Source organism: Lepidochelys kempii, chromosome 2 (assembly GCF_965140265.1).
Source record: "Lepidochelys kempii isolate rLepKem1 chromosome 2, rLepKem1.hap2, whole genome shotgun sequence".
In the NCBI taxonomy this organism is placed as follows: Eukaryota; Metazoa; Chordata; order Testudines; family Cheloniidae; genus Lepidochelys; species Lepidochelys kempii.
In genome coordinates, this window is record NC_133257.1 from 222,044,187 (window position 1) to 222,060,087 (window position 15,901).

The 15,901-nt window shown below is 44.6% G+C and overlaps 1 protein-coding gene across 1 annotated transcript in view; it reads left to right on the forward strand.

Moving 5' to 3' along the window:
* LOC140907605 (serum paraoxonase/arylesterase 2-like) overlaps nucleotides 1-15,901 on the forward strand; it is a 49,642-nt gene that overhangs the window by 11,685 nt on the left and 22,056 nt on the right. The window lies entirely within an intron of this gene.

Consider the following 15,901-nt stretch of genomic DNA (forward strand, 5'->3'; position numbering starts at 1 on the left):
ATTTCCTACAGGAGCTTCTGCAACTGTGAAGGCTTTCAGAGATCGCAACAGGCACAGAGTTAACTGGCGTGCTGATAAAAGCAAGCTGGCAAAATGCTGGGCGGAGTTGGTGGTTTTAAGATAAGAGTCCAGTCAAAGTGGATATGGAGAAGTAGAAAAGGAGCTTAGTATATAAGGTACATACAGCACCACACTCCCCTTTCTGATGTTATGGATCCCAAAGTTCAATGTATTGCATAATTTAACCTGAATGTGCAAGTGAGCTATAACACTTGAAAGACAGAGCGTCCATGCTTGTGACTAGCCAAGTTAGGAAAAGGGGATTGCCATTACTTTCTATCTAGGACATGCCTGAAAATACTAAGCACTGAAGCTATTCTTCTGTGTGTGTGTTTGTGCAGACCTAAACACAGTCCCATACAAATTAATTTAAATATGTGACCTGTTTATGAAGAAAACTAAAATGTAAATTTCTTCATCTCCTTTTCTTTCTAGAAACAAATTCAAAATGTTCAATATTTATGTGTAACATTTTGTCCTCTTAATTTAATATTTCTGTTGAGCACAAGGAAAACTGGGATTTATTTTTTAGCTAAATGAACAATTATAAATTCTCATGGCTGTTAGCCACTTAGCTACATGTTCTTTGGTTAAAATATCTCCTTCATATTTGAGATAGTGAGCTCAGCATCATAAGGTTGGCTTTTTTTATTTGTACAAACATTTCATATGTTGAAATCAGCCAGGTCAAAATAGGTTTAGCTGTTTTAAATGTTGAAGTTACCATTAACTTGTTTTCTTCCTATTTCAGAGCACTTATGAGTGGATTTGCTGATTTAAGAATACTAGGTTGCGGGGCGGGGGGGGGGAAATTAGGCTTATGTCTTGTTTAACAGGATCTTTCTAATGGCTGCTAAAACAAAATTCTAACAGGATTGTACTTATAAATATCTGTATATGGTTGAACTCCCTTGTCTATTTTTTGTGGAATGCTTTGCATCAGTTGGAATTTACAGCTTTTCCTCTGACCTAGCTGAGTCACACTGTTGACTTCACAAATCTCACTTCCTGAATGTTGCAGGGATCAAATGTCTTTCTGAACTCAAAATTATGTAGCTGAAGAAACGCAAGTAGAATTTTTTTTTTGTGAGATAGTGGGGAGGGTAGGTCAGTAGAACTTATATTTGAAAACATTTCATTCTTTTGGGTTGAGCCCATATTTGTTAGAGGAAGAGGCAGAATATTCATTTCCCTTGATAATATTTCATGTAAAAGGCATTCTTGAGTTATCCCTTTAAACTGGTGTCTTTGCTCCCATTTGGGAAAAGCAAATGGGTCTTTACAAAACCTTTTGCAAAATACTCATTCTGTTCAGGAAGATAGAACTCGAAATGGCAAAAACAATTTGATTAACTTCTGAACAAAATAATTAATTGTCCCTCACAAACCTCTTGGGGCCTGGTATTTATATGAAGATTAGCTGAATGCTGACGGCCCTCTTTTGCCCGGAGACTGGGGTTGAGAAATACACAATGTTACAGCTGTCCCCTGTACTCCTGTGTCATAATATTCCCAACCCTAGCTGAGCGCTTTGCTCAGGTGCATTCCTGTCGTCTGCTGGTCCTCGGAGCAAAGTCAAAGCAAGAAAACAGACTCAGTGGCTCCAACATATCAGTGGGTGATTATTAATAGTAGCAGTATTCTTAGAACACCTGCAAGCCACAGTCATGGACCAGGACCCCATTGTGCTAGAGGCTGTATAAACACAGAACAAACGAGTAATGTCAAGAAGTTGCTGCAAATTAAAAAGTCAGCATGTTGATATGGCATTGAAAACATCACTCCAAAATTCACTTCACAGGATTGGGGCCCCAAATAATAGTCAGATGGCAGCACCAAGATAGTAGAGGTTGCATCACCACTTATGTTTAAAGATTGACCTTTCTAAGTCCTTTAAAATCAACATGCTTAGTTTGATTCTTTTGAACTGTGGTTTCCCTCAGGAGGGGGCAGCACAGGGTTAGTGACCCAAAATTGGGCTCATTTGATCTAGGAATTGTGGCGATATAAGCCCCCCAAAATGTCCATTTTTAAAAATAGTTGCTAGGTGGGTTCATCTTGCACAGAGCTGGAGATCAAACTATTGTTGTTATGGGGATCTAAAAGGTCTCCATTTTTCAAGTTTTACCCAAGGTAGTGCACGGTGCCCACTGAATCTTTGGGGAACTGAAATTTGGAATGGTGTTTAAGAACATGTTCACTTCTTTGCTTGTGTAGACGGGCAGTCTGGAAGTATTACATTGCACATGAACCAATAAATGGGGGGGGCGGGGGGAAACCATGAAGGCTTTTCTGCAACCACTTTGTTTGCCTGGATTGTTCAAGGGAACTTGCTGGCAACATTGTCCCTGGTGAACACCTTGCCACTGACCTTTCTAGTCTTAATCTTTGTACACCCATGCAATAAAGATTTAATAATTCATGTTGCTTGCTCTATTGTTCTATTATAATGTGTTTTTATTTTATGGGGAGGTTTAATTGTGAACAAAGCAGAATAGTTAGCAGCTGGTCAAACCAAAACTTTGGTGTGTGGGGAGTTGCGGGGAGGGGATGGGGGGGGGGAGAGAGAGGGGTTGTGGCTATGGTGGGGGTGGGAAATGAGAATGGGTGGTAGGCTAGTGTAGGATTCGATGTTTGAGAAAATCTATGTTTTACTAACCCTGGGGAACTGGCTGCTTCCAGATCTCTGAGCAGATAAACGTGGTGGTTTCCAAAGATGCATAGCATGGAGGTTTGTAACTGACAGGTACCTTGACAACTGAGGAAAAAGAACTTTGTGCACTGACAAAATTGCCATTGTGTGGATTCTGGGTAATTCCTGGCTCATGAGGTTGCAGAAGTTTGCGAGAGAGCAAAGAGTATGCCAGGATATGGAGATTGCTGTTTACAGACTAATTTGGGAGAGAAATGGTCTGCATTGGCATCGTGTTTCACCCACCAGTGACTTATGAGGTTGTGATCTCCTGGATGTTGTGGTGATTCACTGAGGTGGAAATGATCTGGGCCTTATTCCTAGTGTGCACCTCATACAATGTATTAAAGCAGATTTGGATCTGTGGTCAGGAGCTGTGATCGTTTTCACTGATTTGGCTGAGCATCTGAATAATTGCTACAGTGACAATATGAAAGCTATTAATAAGCATTGGAAGAATATTAACTGGGAAATCAGAGGGTTCATGGAGGAACCAGACAACGTGGACTGTATGGCATAGAAACATTACAAGCTCTGACCTCTTCCACGCTTTCTCAGAGTTAGGGTATGTCTACACTACGGAATAAGGTTGAATTTATAGAAGTCGGTTTTTTAGAAATCGGTTTTATATATTCGAGTGTGTGTGTCCCCACAGAAAATGCTCTAAGTGCATTAACTCGGCGGAGCGCTTCCACAGTACCGAGGCTAGAGTCGACTTCTGAAGCGTTGCACTGTGGGTAGCTATCCCACAGTTCCTGCAGTCTCTGCTGCCCATTGGAATTCTGGGTTGAGATCCCAATTCCTGATGGGGCTAAAACATTGTCGCGGGTGGTTCTGGGTCATATCGTCAGGCCCCCGTTCCCTCCCTCCCTCCGTGAAAGCAAGGGCAGACAATCATTTTGCGCCTTTTTTCCTGAGTTACCTGTGCAGACGCCATACCACGGCAAGCATGGAGCCCGCTCAGGTAACCGTCACCCTATGTCTTCTGGGTGCTGGCAGACGCGGTACGGCTTTGCTGCACAGTAGCAGCAACCCATTGCCTTCTGGCAACAGACGGTGCAATACGACTGGTAGTCGTCCTCGTCGTGTCCGAGGTGCTCCTGGCCACGTCGGCTGGGAGCGCCTGGGCAGACATGGGCGCAGGGACTAAATTTGGAGTGATTTGACCAGGTCATTCTCTTTAGTCCTGCAGTCAGTCCTATTGAACCGTCTTATGGTGAGCGGGCAGGCGATACGGACTGCTAGCAGTCGTACTGTACCATCTTCTGCCAGGCAGGCAAGAGATGAGGATGGCTAGCAGTCGTACTGTACCATCTTCTGCCAGGCAGGCAAGAGATGAGGATGGCTAGCAGTCGTACTGTACCATCTTCTGCCAGGCAGGCAAGAGATGAGGATGGCTAGCAGTCGTACTGTACCATCTTCTGCCGAGCAGCCATGAGATGTGGATGGCCTGTAGCCCTTCTGCACCATCTGCTGCCAGCCAAAGATGTAAAAGATATATGGAGTGGGTCAAAACAAGAAATAGACCAGATTTGTTTTGTACTCATTTGCCTCCTCCCCTGTCTAGGGGACTCATTCCTCTTGGTCACACTGCAGTCACTCACAGAGAAGGTGCAGCGAGGTAAATCTAGCCATGTATCAATCAGAGGCCAGGCTAACCACCTTGTTCCAATAAGAACGATAACTTAGGTGCACCATTTCTTATTGGAACCCTCCGTGAAGTCCTGCCTGAAATACTCCTTGATGTACAGGCACCCCCTTTGTTGATTTTAGCTCCCTGAAGCCAACCCTGTAAGCCGTGTCGTCAGTCGTCCCTCCCTCCATCAGAGCAACGGCAGACAATCGTTCCGCGCCTTTTTTCTGTGCGGACGCCATACCAAGGCAAGCATGGAGGCCGCTCAGCTCACTTTGGCAATTAGGAGCACATTAAACACCACACACATTATCCAGCAGTATATGCAGCACCAGAACCTGGCAAAGCGATACCGGGCGAGGAGGCGACGTCAGCGCGGTCACGTGAGTGATCAGGACATGGACACAGATTTCTCTGAAAGCATGGGCCCTGCCAATGCATGCATCATGGTGCTAATGGGGCAGGTTCATGCTGTGGAACGCCGATTCTGGGCTCGGGAAACAAGCACAGACTGGTGGGACCGCATAGTGTTGCAGGTCTGGGACGATTCCCAGTGGCTGCGAAACTTTCGCATGCGTAAGGGCACTTTCATGGAACTTTGTGACTTGCTTTCCCCTGCCCTGAGGCGCATGAATACCAAGATGAGAGCAGCCCTCACAGTTGAGAAGCGAGTGGCGATAGCCCTGTGCAAGCTTGCAACGCCAGACAGCTACCGGTCAGTCGGGAATCAATTTGGAGTGGGCAAATCTACTGTGGGGGCTGCTGTGATGCAAGTAGCCCACGCAATCAAAGATCTGCTGATATCAAGGGTAGTGACCCTGGGAAATGTGCAGGTCATAGTGGATGGCTTTGCTGCAATAGGATTCCCTAACTGTGGTGGGGCTATAGACGGAACCCATATCCCTATCTTGGCACCGGAGCACCAAGCCGCCGAGTACATAAACCACAAGGGGTACTTTTCGATAGTGCTGCAAGCTGTGGTGGATCACAAGGGACGTTTCACCAACATCAACGTGGGATGGCCGGGAAAGGTGCATGATGCTCGCATCTTCAGGAACTCTGGTCTGTTTCAAAAGCTGCAGGAAGGGACTTTATTCCCAGACCAGAAAATAACCTCTGGGGATGTTGAAATGCCTATAGTTATCCTTGGGGACCCAGGCTACCCTTAATGCCATGGCTCATGAAGCCATACACAGGCAGCCTGGACAGTAGTCAGGAGCTGTTCAACTACAGGCTGAGCAAGTGCAGAATGGTGGTAGAATGTGCATTTGGACGTTTAAAGGCGCGCTGGCGCAGTTTACTGACTCGCTTAGACCTCAGCAAAACCAATATTCCCACTGTTATTACTGCTTGCTGTGTGCTCCACAATATCTGTGAGAGTAAGGGGGAGACATTTATGGTGGGGTGGGAGGTTGAGGCAAATTGCCTGGCTGCTGGTTATGCGCAGCCGGACACCAGGGCGGTTAGAAGAGCACAGGAGGGCGCGGTACGCATCAGAGAAGCTTTGAAAACCAGTTTCATGACTGGCCAGGCTACGGTGTGAAAGTTCTGTTTGTTTCTCCTTGATGAAACCTCCCGCCCCTTGGTTCACTCTAGTTCCCTGTAATCTAACCACCCGCCCCTCCTCCCTTCAATCACCGCTTGCAGAGGCAATAAAGTCATTGTTGCTTCACATTCATGCATTCTTTATTCATTCATCACACAAATAGGGGGATGACTACCAAGGTAGCCCAGGAGGGGTGGTGGAGGAGGGAAGGAAAATGCCACACAGCACTTTAAGCACAGCACTTTAAAAGTTTACAACTTTAAAATTTATTGAATGACAGCCTTCTTTTTTTTGGGCAATCCTCTGTGGTGGAGTGGCTGGTTGGCCGGAGGCCCCCCCACTGCGTTCTTGGGCATCTGGGTGTGGAGGCTATGGAACTTGGGGAGGAGGGCGGTTGGTTACAGAGGGGCTGCAGTGGCAGTCTGTGCTCCAGCTGCCTTTGCTGCAGCTCAGCCATACACTGGAGCATACTGGTTTGGTCCTCCAGCAGCCTCAGCATTGAATCCTGCCTCCTCTCATCACGCTGCCGCCACATTTGAGCTTCAGCCCTCTCTTCAGCCCGCCACTTACTCTCTTCAGCCCGCCACCTCTCCTCCCGGTCATTTTGTGCTTTCCTGCACTCTGACATTATTTGCCTCCACGCATTCGTCTGTGTTCTGTCAGTGTGGGAGGACAGCATGAGCTCGGAGAACATTTCATTGCGAGTGCGTTTTTTTTTTTTCTTTCTAAGCTTCACTAGCCTCTGGGAAGGAGAAGATCCTGTGATCGTTGAAACACATGCAGCTGGTGGAGGAAAAGAAAAAGGGACAGCGGTATTTAGAAAGACACATTTTATAAAACAGTGGCTACACTCTTTCAGGGTAAACCTTGCTGTTAACATTACATACATAGCACATGTGCTTTCGTTACAAGGTCGCATTTTGCCTCCTCCTACCGCGTGACTACCCCCTCAACCTTCCCCCCTCCCTGTGGCTAACAGCGGGGAACATTTCTGTTTAGCCACAGGCAAACAGCCCAGCAGGAATGGGCTCCTCTGAGTGTCCCCTGAAGAAAAGCACTCTATTTCAACCAGGTGACCATGAATTATATCTCACTCTCCTGAGGATAACACAGAGAGATAAAGAACGGATGTTGTTTGAATGCCAGCAAACATACACTGCAATGCTTTTTTCTACAATGATTCCCGAGTACGTGTTACTGGCCTGGAGTGGTAAAGTATCCTACCATGAAGGACGCAATAAGGCTGCCCTCCCCAGAAACCTTTTGCAAAGGCTTTAGGACTACATCTAGGAGAACCGCAAATGCCAGGGCAAAGTAATCCTTTCACATGCTTGCTTTTAAACCATGTATAGTATTTTAAAAGGTACACTCACCAGAGGTCCCTTCTCCGCCTGCTGGGTCCAGGAGGCAGCCTTGGGTGGGTTCGGGGGGTACTGGCTCCAGGTCTAGGGTGAGAAACAGTTCCTGGCTGTCGGGAAAACCGGTTTCTCCGCTTGCTTGCTGTGAGCTATCTACAACCTCCTCCTCCTCCTCCTCATCTTCTTCGTCCCCAAAACCTGCTTCCGTATTGCCTCCATCTCCATTGAAGGAGTCAAACAACACGGCTGGGGTAGTGGTGGCTGAACCCCCTAAAATGGCATGCAGCTCATCATAGAAGCGGCATGTTTGGGGCTCTGACCCAGAGCGGCTGTTCGCCTCTCTGGTTTTCTGGTAGGCTTGCCTCAGCTCCTTCAGTTTCACGCGGCACTGCTTCGGGTACCTGTTATGGCCTCTGTCCTTCATACCCTGGGAGATTTTCACAAAGGTTTTGGCATTTCGAAAACTGGAACGGAGTTCTGATAGCACGGATTCCTCTCCCCAAACAGCGATCAGATCCCGTACCTCTCGTTCGGTCTATGCTGGAGCTCTTTTGCGATTCTGGGACTCCATCATGGTCACCTGTGCTGATGAGCTCTGCATGGTCACCTGCAGCTTGCCACGCTGGCCAAACAGGAAATGAGATTCAAAAGTTCGCGTTTCTTTTCCTGTCTACCTGGCCAGTGCATCTGAGTTGAGAGTGCTGTCCAGAGCGGTCATAATGGAGCACTCTGGGATAGCTCCCGGAGGCCAATACCATCGAATTGTATCCACAGTACCCCAAATTCGAGCCGGCAACGTCGATTTAAGCGCTAATCCACTTGTCAGGGGTGGAGTAAGGAAATCGATTTTAAGAGCCCTTTAAGTCGAAATAAAGGGCTTCATTGTGTGGACGGGTGCAGGTTTACATCGATTTAACGCTGCTAAATTCGACCTAAAGTCCTAGTGTAGACCAGACCTAGTGTAGACCTAGTGTATGTCCATTGGATGGGGTCAGAGGATTTTTCTCTCAAATGTAAAACTGTCGGTATTTTCCAACAGAAATCCTGTGTGTTTATTTCTCTCGCTGGCCCTGCTACAAATTCCACCCTCCAAACATTCTAAAACATGACCAGAAACACCACCCACTGTAACATTTGTCCTTCCCTCTAGCCACTGCACGTGAGTTGGGTTATAGGTGGGGATGAGGGGAAAGGAATGGCAATCAACACATTTGTATACTAGGGAGTGGAAACTGCAGAGAGATGCATTCCCTGCTTGTGGTTGCAGGGGGGCTGGGTACAGTAGTGGGAGGGGCACAGGTCGGCAGGGTAATGCAGTGAATGGGTCAGGGCGTGGCTGGGGAGGTGTGTCAAAGTAGGGTTGGTGGGGCTCCAGCTGACTGGCTCGGTATGCAAATTGCAGGCATGATATGTAGAGCTACCTAGATGGTTACTAATTCCTACCAACAACGTATCTTTTTCCTGTTTAAAAATAACCCTAGAAAATTCAATGTCAAAAAATAACATTACCACAGAGTTGAGGTTGCTTGGTGCGCATGTCATCCCATTGCTGAATGGTGAGTTGAGCAAAACTCACACTTCTTAATTGCTCATGTCCTGCTTTTCAGGTTGTCCATGCAGTTTTAAGTTTGCCCCTTTCAGCAGTGCCCCAATACACCCTGTTAACACACATACCTTTTACTCTGCCGACCATTTTCTTTTCCTTTTGTCCTTTAATAGTGTTAGATGGCATTCTATGGGTGAGTGTGAATGGGCTATAAAAAGAGGTGAAGAGCTTGTACACTTCAGCAATAGTGAGGCTGGCAGAGTAAAGGTTTTTGTGTTATTGGGGCATTGTTGAAAGAGGGCAGAGTTAAGGTTGCATGGGCAACCTTAACTCTGCATTTCCTAGTTTTCAGAAGTTTGAGTTTAGCTCAACTCATCTTTCTGCAAGAAAATGACATACCACCAACCTCCTCAACTCTACATTAACATAGTTTTTGCCACTGAATTCATAAAGGAAGCCAGGAAATTGAAACACTTCTACCAATCTGAGTAAAATTACTCACTTGTGTGTTTTCTGTTGGACTCAACCTTATGGTTGCTCATGTGTTTGCAGGATCTGGCCCACAGTAATTACATTTAGGATATTTGCATGTGTATTTCAGTCTTTTTTTTCTTAAAATCCCCTAGTAAAATGTTGTAATCTGTATTAACCTGCAAAACTAGATTAGTCAGTCTAGCCTCTTGAGTGATTACTTTATTCAGAGCCAAGATAGTCAATTTATCTTAAACTACTCATATTATACATGGGAGAATGGAACAGCTGTTGATTAGGTTAAAAACCATTCAACAGTGGTGGTAGTTTTCCAAGTTACTGCAGGCTTGGTTTTGCTATCTAGTTCACTTTTGTTTGTTTTTTCCACATAGAATTTCCCACTTCATGTTTTTAGACTCTTGTTCACTTTGCTTTCGAACGCCAACTTTAAAAAAAAAAAAGTCAGAAATTAAACGTGGTGGAGGGGAAGGTTATTCTCTTAAATAAAAAAAAAAAAAGGCAAATGTCTTTCAAGTTGGCATAACTGCACACCTGAATTGCAACCTTCAGTCCAAGGTGATCTTTTTAATTGTTAGAAATATACATCCTGGGTGGTAAAACGGTACATTCCACTTGTGTTTACAGCTGGGCAAAATCAGGAATTGTTATATAACTGAACCAATTTGTTTTGCTTTTATTTGACCCCTTCTTGATGACCCCTTCATGTCTTTTTTTTATTATTTACAAGAATGTTTGCAGAAAGAAGCTTCATGAAATACTCAAGTGAGTGTTCATGTTGGAAGTGCTCTCATGACTACCCCAAATCCTCTTCTAGATTTCTCTCCTTCTGTTCAAGAAAGTGCATCAATCAGTGAGCTGAAACGGTGTCATAAGTGGGCCAGTTGTGCAGTGTGAATATCAAATACTTGTAACTAACAGTTTGTGAATAATCCATAGACTAACAAAGCTTAGTTTAAGCAATTCCTTGAACAACTGCAAATAGTGAACACGTTAGTAAAAAATCATGAGTTGTTTGTGTGTATCACAAAGAAAAGTGTACATTTGAATAGGTGATAGTTTGTGAATTGTTCACCTATTCTATTCCTATTACTGTCTCATAATTTGATCTTCATTAAGAATTCATGGAAATAATTATCTGAGGAGTTTCTCCTGATGAACTACCTATTGTTTTGTCTAACTTGTGTACGTTACCCTCAGAAACATGATGGAATTGTATCTCCTATCCTCAAGCAAGTGAATTTGAAGTTTCATTTAATGTAAATTTTGGTGCAAGTACAAAATAATTCCATATCCTGACAGAAGAAGGAAAAAATTACCTTTGTAGTAAATATTTCTAGGGTACTCATCACTGTAGGAAGTAACTGTGACAGTCTGGTCAGGGTTCAGGGGTGCAATCCAGGACCAGTGGGGGGTTGTCACCACTTAACCGTAACCTTGGGTGCCTCACAATACTCTGTTGCCGTAGCTCCCAACCTGGGCCACTTACAACAAGCTTATAAGCACGTGGGTCACACCCTGAGCGTCTGTGTGCTTACACAGCCCTGGTTCAGCAGCTCTGATCCCAACAGCCTGTCTACAACCTCACTCTGGCTTCCACCAGCCTTAGTTTACAACCAGCCAGATGACTCCAACACATTTCCAGTCCTGAATTTCCCCAAAACTGTGTGCCCTAAACCCCAGTGTTTTTCAAAGTTTGTGTTGCGACCCAGTACTGGGTCGCAGCATGTAAGGCATTCGGTCGCCTTGCTCGGCACCCAGGGACCCTAGCGGCTTTAGTCAGCACCACTGACAGGGACGTTAAAAGTCCCGTTGGTGATGCTGCCCAGCTAAGGCAGGCTAGTGCCTACCTGTTCCGACACCATGTTGTGCCCCAGAAATGGCCAGAAGCAGGTCCAGCTTCTAGGAAGGGGGGGCCACAGGGCTCCGCGTGCTGCCTCCGCCCTGAGCACTGGCTCCGCACTCCCACTGGCCGGTTCCCAGTCAATGGGAGCTTGCAGGGGGGCGGTGCCTTGCACTCCTCCGCCTAGGAGCCAGACCTGCTGCTGGCTGCTTCCAGGGCACAGGTAGTCCGCGGTGCCAGGGCAGGTGGGAAGCCTGCCTCTGCACCCCGACTGCCCTGCTGATCGGCAGCTGCCAGAGGTAAGTTTGAGTCCCAACCCCGAGCACCAATCCCCTGCCCCAGCCCTGAGCTCCCCCCCAACCTGGAACCCTTTCCTGCCCCCCAACTCCCTCATCCCCGGTCCCACCTCAGAGCCTGCACCCCTAGCCCAGAGCCCTGATCCCCTCCTGCTCCCCAACTGCTTGCCCCAGCCCCGACCTCACCCCAGAGCCTGCACCCTCTCCTGCACCCCAAACCCCTGTCTTAGCTCTGAGCCCCTCCCACACCGCAAACCCCTCATCCCCAGCTCCATTGGGTCGCAGGCATCAACAATTTTCTTAAACTGGGTCCTCAGAAAAAAAGTTTGAAAACCACTGCACTAAAGTGTCCGGTCTTCTCCTGGACAGCTCAGAGAAATAATGTTTGTTGCACCTGTAAAGAGACAAACTGTTTCAGAGATTATCTAAACAGCGCACAGAGTTGGTTCATCGTGAAAATAAACAAATGTATTAACAATAGGACTTAAGTGGTGTAAGTAAAAGGAACAAAGTTAGAAAGGGTTACAAGCAAATAAAAGTGAAAACACATGTCTAAAAGCGCATGTCTAATGTGACAAGGTGCAGGCTTTGTTCAAAATAGTTTCTCTCACCAGTCAATCATCTCCCAACTTGGCTCTTCTTATTTGCTTTCTCCACACTAGTCATGATTTTATAGACCTCTATCATACCCGCCCTTAGTCATCTCTTTTCCAGGATGAAAAGTCCCAGTCTTTTTAATCTCTCCTCATACGGAAGCGGTTCCATATCCCTAATTATTTCTGTTTCCCTTTTCTGTACCTTTTCTAGTTCCAATGTATCTTTTTTTTTAGAGATGGGGCGACCACATCTACATGCAGTATTCAAGATGTGGGCATACCATGAATTTATATAGAGGCAATATGCTATTTTCTGTCTTATTAGCTAACCTTTTCCTAATGATTTCCCAACATCGTTAGCTTTTTTTGACTGCCGCTGCACATTGAGTGGATGTTTTCAGAGAACTATCCACAATGACTTCCAAGATCTTTCTTGAGTGGTAACAGCTAATTTAGACTCCATCATTTTGTATGTACAGTTGGGATTATGTTTTCCAATGTGCATTACTTTGCATTTATGAACATCGAATTTCATCTGCCATTTTGTTGCCCAGTCACCCAGTTTTGTGGGATTCCTTTGTAACCCTTCACAGTCTACTTTGGACTTAACTATCTTGAGTATCTGCAAATTTGGCCACCTCATTGTTTACTCCTTTTTCTAGATCATTTATGAATATGTTGAACAGTAGTGGTACCAGTACAGATCCCTGGTGGACACCACTATATTTACCTTTCTCCGTTCTGAAAACTGACCATTTATTCCTACCCTTTGTTTCCTTTCTTTTAACCAGATCCATGAGAGGACCTTCCCTCTTATCCCATGACAGCTTACTTTGCTTAAGAATCTTTGGTGAGGGACCTTGTCAAAGGCTTTCTGAAAATCTAAGTACACTATATCCACTGGATCCCCCTTGTCCACATGCTTGTTGACCCCCCTCAAAGAATTCTAATAGATTGGTGAGGCATGATTTCCCTTTACAAAAAACACATTGACTCTTCCCCAACAATAGTTCATGGATTATCATGTGTCTGATAATTCTGTTTACTATAGTTTCAACCAATTTGCCTACACTGAAGTTAGGCTTACCAGCTTTTAATTGCTGGGTTCGCTTCTGGAGTAGTCTTCCTTTTTAAAAAAAAAAATTGTGTCACATTAGCTATCCTCCAGTCACCTGGTACAGAAACTGATTTGAATGATATATTACATACTAGTAGTTCTGCAATTTCACATTCGAGTTCCTTCAGAACTCTTTTGTGTGAATACCATCTGGTCCTGCTGACTTATTACTGTTTAATTTATCAGTTTGTTGCAAAACCTCCTCTAATGACACTTCAATCTGGGACAGTTCCTCAGATCTGTCATCTAAAAAGAATGGCTCAGGTTTGGGAATCTCCCTCACATTCTCAACCGTGAAGACAGGTGCAAAAAATTCATTTAGTATCTCTGCAATGGCCTTATCTTCCTTGAGTGCTCCTTTAGGATCTTGATCGTCCAGTGGCCCCACTGGTTGTTCAGCAGGCTTCCTGCTTCTGATGTACTTACACATTTTTTAGCTGTTACTTTTTGAGTCTTTGGCTAGCTGTTCTTCCGAATTGTATTTTTTACATTTTTTTTTACAATTTTTCCACAAAAACACAAGGTGCTGGCTTCCCTTGTTGTCTCAGGTGAAAGACCTTTTCCTAGACAGATTTGCTTATCTATAGTTGGTTCCACAGACTTCAAACCCCATCCCCTTGGTTTGAAGGACCCATTTTTCTCAGCTTGCAAGGGCTCTGTTCCCTCATCGGTCTAGTGACGGTTGCCTAAAATGGCTTTCTGTCCTTGCTTCTATATCCCAAAGTTCAATGACCTTGTTTCAGGAGTCAGGAAGCCCTCCTGTGTGCTCAGCTTCCTGTGCCCACCTGGATGCTGACCTCAGCTGTTCTTCCCTTCCTGTGGGCTTCCCATCTCCCCGGTACATTAAATGCGGTTTCCATTGTTTTGCTTTTACCATGCTTTAATTTACGTAGGAGACTGGATGGGAACAGTTCCTTCCTTTGTTCAGCCACACACATTCAAACATAATATCACTGAGTATTCATAATTCCTCTTATAGTATTAATACATGCCATTTACAATTATATTAATCACCAGTTTGTTACAGGCATTCATAAAATCTTACATGATACACTAGCATTGTATTCAGTCAGTTGATTAATTTGCTTAAGTGAGGTTTAGACCCCCTGTCTCTCTAGTTCAGATAAAGTTTATTTTCCTTGCTGTGGTGTGGTCCCACTGTCTCTCTTCCCCACTTGTTAGCTTGATAGCTTTGTTTATCTGATATGTGTAAATGCATTCTCATTGTCTTTGAGGCCAGGTCTACACTACAGATCTATATCGATATAACTAGGTCACTCAGGGGTGTGAAAAATCCATATCCCTGAGCGACGTAGTTATGCTGATCCTACATTGCACAATGATGTAAATAACCAGTGAGTTCTGAGCTTTCCAGTGACCTATCGAATGACCGCTTTTAGATCCAGATGATAACAATAGTGAGTTTCAGAGTAACAGCCGTGTTAGTCTTTATTCGCAAAAAGAAAAGGAGTACTTGTGGCACCTTAGAGACTAACCAATTTATTTGTTGGTTTATGAGTTGGTTTACACTGGGCTGGTCAGGCCAGGCCAGCTGAAACTCACTGCTAACTCTCTGGGTTCCTCTTACCCTCTGCCCTTGGACTGGTCTTATTGTGACAGTGACAAATATAGTAATTAAGTTTTATTTTATCAATTTTATTTAGATTTAACAATGTAAAAGATGCACAACCATAATGAAGCTCTAACATTTCCAATGGCCTCCAACAGCACTAAAAACTAATACATAAATTTAACTCCAGACAACCCCACACTTCCTCATCCAGGATTGCACCCTCCTCCTTCACTCCAGTACCCTGTCAAATCTCATATTGAGATTATACTTCATGCTGGGCAGCAAATGGTTTACCTATCCCACAAATATGTTTGAGATTTCAAAATCCTCCCCCCACCCTGAAATATTGGGATGAAATGTCAAAATCTCAACACACTTTTGCAAACTGGGGGAGAAAAAAAGTTAGTTTTGGACTATGTGCTTGAAAAGTTCAGTGAAATTGTGCCAGAGAACAGGAAAGATGTCTGGGTCAAGACAAACTTGCATCACTGCAAGTGGAGGAGGACCAGTGGATTGCTGGCTAGCTTTGTGAAAAGACAAGCCCCCTAAACCAGCCACAAATAGTTCTATCTCTTTCCTGAATCTGACCATAGCAAGTAATTTGTTTTGGACTCAAATATTGTTAGTGGGTGGGTGTTGTATTGGTTTTTTTTTGTTGTTTTTTTTGTTCTCCTGCCAAATCATGTAGTTTGAATGCCCAGTTACTGGCTTGCTTGCAAGCATTCTTTTGAATTCTCAGTGTGTTTAATTTGAGTTCTTGGGGGGTTGGTTCATGTAGCATTCAATCACTGGAAGTAGTTCGTTTTTTTTTTTTTTTTTGTTCTGAATGCATTGAATGTTAGTTGCATTTTGTAATTTTATTTGAATTATTTGCCTGCAGAGGTATGTGCTTTGAATGCATCTAAGGTATTTGCAAAAGTATATATCCTGTTTTCTTTCTATTGATTTTCTTTTTATTTTTTTTTCCGTTGTACTGACAGTGCATGCACTTAAAATAAACAGGCTACTTTAAAACAGAATTCCTTTGCTTCCTCACTATGTGCAGTCAGCTGCCATTTTTTGGAAAGAGGAGGGCAGGGAAGGAAATGGGGACAACGTTTCTCAAGCTATGGAGGAAAAAAGTGCATTAATGGGGCAGTAAATCACACCAAT